This window comes from Cryptomeria japonica, chromosome 3 (genome assembly GCF_030272615.1).
Source record: "Cryptomeria japonica chromosome 3, Sugi_1.0, whole genome shotgun sequence".
Lineage (NCBI taxonomy): Eukaryota > Viridiplantae > Streptophyta > Pinopsida > Cupressales > Cupressaceae > Cryptomeria > Cryptomeria japonica.
The window spans coordinates 114,121,952-114,130,006 of record NC_081407.1 but is presented as its reverse complement, the minus strand read 5'-3'; positions in this window follow the sequence as shown (position 1 = coordinate 114,130,006).

The following is an 8,055-nucleotide window of genomic DNA, read 5'->3' as shown; positions in this document are numbered from 1 at the left end:
AAAAACTGCATCTTTTTGCACCTTGGCCTGATCCTCCTTGCACCCTGTTGTCCCAGGAGGTGGGACCATGGCGCCCAGCGCCCTAGTCCCTAGCCCTATTTTGGGCCCAGTCTCTTGTTGGGCATCGGGTCTTCAAGTTTGCAATTTGGAAAATAATGCTCCTAGGTCGGCCTAAGGTCGGAAAAATCAGTCTCCTAATCCTAATTGACAAGTATATAAACTACATTTCCCCTCCCAGAAAAGGAGGAGGAAAAACATATGTGTGCAAGAGGCGGAAGCGATAGGCAAACATTCAAACATTCAAACATTCAAACGTTCAAGCATTCCTTCAAGCAATTGAGCATTCTAGGTCTCCATTCAAGGCTAGGTGTTGCATTCAAGACAAGGATTCAACCATTGAAGAGGAGATCACCTACAACATACTACATCATTACACCTTCGCATGTAAGAATACAAACATTCTTACAACAAGGTATCAGTACTTGATTACATTACAAACATTTACATTTACAACATTCTCATTTCTTGGTTAATTCCAAAACCGGGGTTTGACCTGAAGGCAAACCCCTAATCCCTAACCCCACAATCGTCCTCTCTTTTCTATGTGTAGGTTGCAGGTACGCGGTTGTAATTGAAGATCTGGAATCCTTGTGCAGAGATGAACAGATCCCCCTTCGTTTCATGGATTTTTTGGAGGACCGTGTGCACTCCGGGCGTCATCGTCCCGTCAACTTTCGCTCAAACTTGCAGGATAGCATCATCTCGACATTTTACTACTAATTTTAGGTCCGTAGCTTCATCCAGTGTCTCTATCTCCGTCTACAAGCGAATCTTTCTTACTTTCACATACACTCCTAGTTCAATCTTTCTATCTACATCCTTTACAAAAGAGGGTATCCTTGCTATCTCAACCCTTGAAACTCATTTAGAATTCAATCTTGCATTGTGTGGGATTGGATCTTGCAAGTTTCAACCCCTCTTTTGAATGTAAAGTCTCTCCTAAGTGAAAACCGTCAATCCTAGTGACCTCCTTTCTCTCTCCTTGGAGTGGGGGAACACCTAGGGTTCGATTTTCCGCTTTACATTTTGGTGAACCCGACGTGAACATCTTAATTTTGATTATTCATGGTTAGATCTGAAAAATTTTGCTTCCTTAATTACATTTCCATGTTTGATCTTTTGCAAATTTTAGAGGTTAACTGCATAAAAACCCTAAATTTTCTTTTTAGTAATTGAGCTTGTGAAATGTCTAATTGTTAATGCTTGTTTCAGATGTACCCTTCTATTGCAAGTTATCAATTCATATTTGTGCCTTAATTCTGAAAATTAAGTGGTTAAGTGTCAAAACCCTAATTTTTAACCCTCTTGATTCAACCTTTGACCGATGATTTCACTGATCAAAACACCTCTAAATTGGCTGTAACTTTGGATTCCACAACAAAATCATAATATCTTTCATCCCTGAAAATTTTGAAAAAAGTTGTGAGGACCATGTGCACCCCGAGCACCATTGTCCCCGACTTTTTTTCTGAAATTTCGGGAGCTAGATCTTACTGTATTTTTCTACTAGAATCCAGAATCTTGGCTGATTTCATCAATTCTAACACTTTCAAAATTAAAGTCAAAGTTGGTCTAGTGATTGCTTGGATTAAGGCTTCTAATCATTCAAAAATTGTTGAAATTGAAATTTTGTGTTAAAATTGTGTTTCTTACTGTCCTAAATCTGAAAAGTGTGTTGGCATTCATTCAAAGTTTCAGTGCTTTATTCAAATTTTTGCAATTTGTGACTTTTGAAATTAAGTGTTTAATTGCAACAACTTTGATTTCCGCTTTCAAAATTGAATTTTGCATGAAATTGAGTCAACTTTTAAATTCCAAAGCTTGCATTGCTTTTAGTATTCCCTCTAAAATCATAAAATTCAAAATTTCAGTTTCCCTCTCTTTTTCAAAATTCAAATTTTGCATTTTTCAACAATCTTGGTAGGATTCAATTTTGAGATTGCAACTTTAATTTGGCCTATCTACAGATCATAAAATCACTCAATTTTTTTAGATTAACTTTAAAATCATCATAACCTTCATCCTTGAAAATTTCAAAAAAAGTTGCAAGGACCGTGTGCACTCCGTTCGCCACGGTCCTCGACATTTTTTTTGAAATTTCGGGAGATTGTCATGAATGCATTTAATAGCTTAAATCTAGGAGATTGGCTGATTTTATTGAAATTTACTACCTCTAAATTCGAAAATAAATTCAAAATTCAAGATTTCAATTTTCAAGATAACAATTAAAATTAAGAGCTACCCCCCTTGGCCCTAATTTTTCAATTGTGCCTACCTTTCTTGGAAGTTGTGTTTACCTCTTCTTTCACAAAGTTCAAATTGGATAATCATTATCTCATTGTTCAATTTTGCCAACTTTATTTTCAAAATTCAAAATCTTCTCTCTCTCTCTAGTGCATGAGTTTTACAACAATAAGCCCTACTTACACTATTCCCGTTAGACGAAGCCTTAGAATTAAGTCTTTCCAAGGTTTAAATACCGAGGAGATGGAACCTAATTTGAATGGCCTTTTTAACGAGGACACGGGTACTTCCTCTAATCCTCTTAATGATGAAAAAGCTCTCCATGAGGTTTCTATAGAACAACTTTCGAAATTGGATAACCAATTTGATGATTTTCAGCAATGGATGTCTCAAGAATACCCCGATAGCCAAGCTCTTTCATTAATTGAGGGTCTAAAATGTATGGTTCAAAGTGATAAGAATGGAATTGATATTTTGCGTAGTATTGTACACATCGTGGATTCAAATGTGATGTCTATGAAGAGTTGTGCCGAAACTTTAGGTTATACACAACCTCCTACTCAAGTCAATCATTCTATCCCTTTGACAACTTCTATTGCTAGTATACCTACTTTTACATCAAACATAATGACTACTTCAATACAAAACATTCCACCTATGATCACCAGTCATGGGGGCAATCCTTCTTCTTCAATCAACCCTCTTCCTTCATTCAATCTGACTTCTTCATTCATTCCTTCAATGAGTGTCCCTATTACATCTCCACAAATGAACATGACACAAGGGGGCAATTCATTCAACCATTCCATTCCTCCTTATAGTGTTCCTTCTTTCCAATCATCTCCTATGACTAACTATCATAGTGTCCTGCCACCTTACTCTCAATCAATACCTTCTTTCAATAACATAATACCTCCATCACAATCTAACATGTCTAATATGAACTCTTCGACTGAAGCGACCATTAACAATCTTGCACAAACTGTCTCTTCTTTACAGCAACAAATTGCCTCTATGAATCAATCTAAGTTTAGTGTGCCCACATTTGATGTTGCGAGCCCACTTTCTCTTTACATTGTTTGAGCTATCCCCCCTAAGCATGTTGAAATCCCATAGTTGGAGCTTTATAATGGTAAAGGTGATCCTCTAACACATGTTAAGACCTTTCAAACAATATGTACCGATTTTTCTCATGACCAAAGGTTGCTTGCAAAACTATTTACTAGAACATTAAGAGATAAGGCTCTACAATGGTATTGCTCATTGCCTTCCTATTCTATTACTTCTTTCCAACAACTTGCAAATGCTTTTATTCAACAATTTCAAAACAATATAAGTCCTAAAGTTACTTTGATTGATTTAATGCATTGTAAACAAGGTGTTAAAAAAAAAGTGACTGATTTCATTAGTAGATATAAGCATTTGTGTGCTCAAATTTCTTTTCCAGTACCAGACAATGATATTCAAAGAATCTTTATTTCTAATTTACAAAAAGATACTAGAGAAAAACTTCTATTTTTTGAGTTTACTTCTTTCCAACAATTATGTGCAACTCTTCACAATTATCAACTGACTATGAGTCAAATGGAACAAGTAAATCCTATGGCTCTGAGTGATAAGGGTGATAGTAGTCAACAACCATTTGGGAAGTTTAAACCGAACAGAGGGTTCATTAAGTTCAATGAAAACATCACCAACAACAATGTGAATGTAGCATCAGGTGTGCCTCCTATTTCTAAGTTTTTCAAGAAAGAAAGAGAGTTTACTCCTTTGAATGAATCATTGCATAGTATTATGAATAAGTTATTGGAACAAAATGTGCTTACTCTCCCTCCTATAAAGCAAATAGATCCTACAAAGATTAATTCACCCTATTTTGATAACAAATCTTTTTGTCAATTTCATCGTCAACCTGGGCATGATACTGAAAAATGTTTTGCTTTAAAGGGTAAAATTCAAGATTTGATTGATAATAATACTATCTCTGTTTTAGGTGTGAATGATAAAGGCAACACATCTGTAGCTCTTCCTAACCAAAATATTAAGATTTTTAATGATCCATTACCTTCTCATACCTCTAATGTGATTGAGACTAATGGTTCCTCTTTCTCACTTGATGGTCTTGTGTCTATGACTCCGAATGTGATTAACTTTGTAAAGCAGCAGAAAATCCCTAAAGAACCTTCCATCACATTTGATTCCAGTGAAACTATCAGGGCACCTGATGGTCCTTTATATATAGTTGCAAAAGTCAAGAATACACCTTGCCGTGGAGTGCTTATTGAACCTTCTTGTATGGTTAACGTCATTACTGAAGAATTTCTTTTTACTTTGCAATTGAATCAAGTGATAGATATGACAAAACAAATGTGGTTGTGAAATTATTTGATGCATTTTCTTCTCCTACAATTGGTTCTATTACATTACCTATTGAGGTCCATAACAAATCCCTTGATGTGAGCTTTTCTATTATTCCATCATCCGAACAATTTCGTGTGAAGCTAGGCTATCCTTGGCTATCTTCCATGAAAGCTATTGCTTCTCCTATTCACAAGTGTTTGAAATTTCCCCATAATGGTGAAGTTGTTACTGTCAATCATAGTCTCTTTAAACCAGCTGAAAGAACTTCTAGTCTTCCTATTGATTATTTTTGGCCTAAACAATTCCAATCTCTTCCACCATGAAGTTATCATCTTTTCAAATCTTATCAAAAGTGGAAAAAAGATATGATCCTATCTCTAAATGAACCTCGAACACCCAAACTTGATATTCCTATCGTTCTTGAGAAGGAAGTTCTTCCTTTGAAAGATAAAACTAATGTCTTTCCTCAAGAAGATTCCCAACCCATTCCTATGGATGTGACTATGTCTATGTCTAATAAACTTTCTAAAAGTAGACCTATACCTCCTCATCATGATGGACTTGGTCTCCTTCCTAAACCAAATATTCCTCCTTTATATGGAGCAATTCCTCCCCCTTCCTCTTATAAAGAGAAGAGACCTTCCTCTTCTCCTATTATCCAACCTAAGAGACCACAACCTAAACACCCAAGTGATAAGGATGAGAACATTCCTCCTCCTCAATCTTCTCAACTTCCTACCAAGACTAGATGAAATCTTTTTGCGTGTGAACACCGATGAAAGTGTCATCTTAGAGCTCGTGCAGCTGCTTCTCAAACTTTGCAATCCCCAAAAACACCTTCAGCTAGTATTATTCCATTTTCTCCTCAGCCAAAAATTGAGCCAAAATCTCCTAAGCATAAGATGCATGATGGTTTTGATCCTGTGTGAGTTAAAGATCCTATTTTTATAAATCTTGATGATGATATAGATGAAAATGTTATTCATGATGAAAATGTTACTTCTCTTGCTTCTGATAGTGAATATGAATATGTTGATATTGATAAGCATTTATCTAACTAATTTTCTAAAGCACTTATCTTAGCTCCTAGACAAGAACAACGTGGCTTGGAACATGAACATAGCCCTTGTTTGGATCTTGTGATAGCTCCATCTGCTGTGTTGGATGTTCCTCCTCTAGTGTGTTTCCTGCCTTCTTGAAATATTGATCAGCAAGATTGGGGGGTGGATGACGTGCTAGACTAGTTCATTAGCACAGCAGACTCTCTTCTCCTCTCTTGATCTCTTTTGTTACTTCTTCTATGTGTTATTCTCATTCTTCTATTTGTTGTCCTTAGTGTTGTCTACTTGAGGACGATGCAAAGAATTGAGATCTCTTTTGGTCTCTCTCATGTTGACTCAAAAGACACATGTGTTCCCTTCTTCTAGGTGACCTTCCTTGATTGGGGAATGAAGAACAATTATGCATACATACATATGATATACATGAATTATCATACAGCATACTGACCCCAAGGAAAGCGAAGTCACCTCGTGATTTGTGTTTTGTGTCTATTATCCTTGGGTTTATCTCACACTTGGGGGCTAAATCTTTGCGATGACATGCTCCTTTCCCTTCTCATTTCTTATGTGTATCACTACCTTAAAGCAATCACCCTCGATGAGGCATGTGCGATCACTATAACATAAGGGGCATATACTCTGTCCATATCTCTTCAAGTTTCTTAAAAATTTCTTGGCGAACTTAGCTTTGCCTTGAATATTTTTGGTATTATTCTTGCATGACTCATAGTGAGGGAACCTTACTACTGTCAGTCATGGTTCTCCCTCGTGATCTTCCCTTTTACTTTGTCAATTGAATTCGTAAGATCCTTAGTCCACTGGGGGCTTGGTGTATCTTGCCTCCTTGATGTGGTGAAAGTCTTCCAATGTTGTTTCCTTGTACTTTACCGGAAGTATGGGCGTACGCTTATACTCTCACTAAAGTGGGGGGTAAATGTAGCATCGTAAAATTGTGACACTTGTAATTTCAACTGCATTTGGGTCTTCATGATGGTGGCGCAACGTTGAACCTGAATGGAGACCCCGAAACCTGTTTACAACATCAAAAACTGCATCTTTCTGCACCTTGGCCTGATCCTCCTTGCACCCTGCTGTCCTGGGAGGTGGGACCATGGCGCCTAGTGCCTTGGTCCTTTAGGACCATGGCACCTAGTGCCCTGGTCCCTCAGGACCATGGCACCCAACGCCCTGGTCCCTGGCCCTATTTTGGGCCCGGTCTCTTGTTGGGCATCGGGTCTTCAAGTTTGCAATTTGGAAAATAATGCTCATAGGTCGGCCTAAGGTCGGAAAAATCAGTCTCCTAACCCTAATTGACAAGCATATAAACTACATTTCCCCTCCCAGAAAAGGAGGAGGAAAAACATATGTGTGCAAGAGGCGGAAGTGATAGGCAAACATTCAAACATTCAAACGTTCAAGCATTCCTTCAAGCAATTGAGCATTCTAGGTCTCCATTCAAGACAAGGATTCAACCATTGAAGAGGAGATCACCTAAAACATACAACATACAACATACAACATCATTACACCTTCGCATGTAAGAATACAAACATTCTTACAACAAGGTATCAGTACTTGATTACATTACAAACATTTACATTTACAGCATTCTCATTTCTTGGTTAATTCCAAAACTGAGGTTTGACCTGAAGGCAAACCCCTAATCCCTAACCCCCCAATTGTCCTCTCTTTTCTATGTGTAGGTTGCAGGTATGCGGCTGTAATTGAAGATCTGGAATCCTTGTGCAGAGATGAATAGATCCCCCTTCGTTTCGCGGATGTTTTGGAGGACCGTGTGCACTCCGGGCGCCATCGCCCCATCAACTTTTGCTCAAACTTGTAGGACAGCATCGTCTCAACATTTTACTACTAATTTCAGGTCCGTAGCTTCATCCCGTGTCTCTATCTTTGTCTACAAGCGAATCTTTCTTACTTTCACATACACTCCTAGTTCAATCCTTCTATCTACATCCTTTACAAAAGAGGGTATCCTTGCTGTCTCAACCCTTGAAACTCATTTAGAATTCAATTTTTCATTGTGTGGGATTGGATCTTGTGAGTTTCAACCCCTCTTTTGAATGTAAAGTCTCTCCTAAGTGAAAACCGTCAATCCTAGTGACCTCCTTTCTCTCTCCTTGGAGTGGGGGAACACCTAGAGTTTGATTCTCCACTTTACACAATCATACAATGAGATCTTGCACATTTGGGATAGGTGACTTGGTCCTAAGAGAAAACCCCAAAAATTAGTAGGATGGAGAAAACATGGGCAAGTTTGAACCAAATTGGCTTAAACCTTATGTCATCACAAGAGTCTATGGATCAAGTTCAT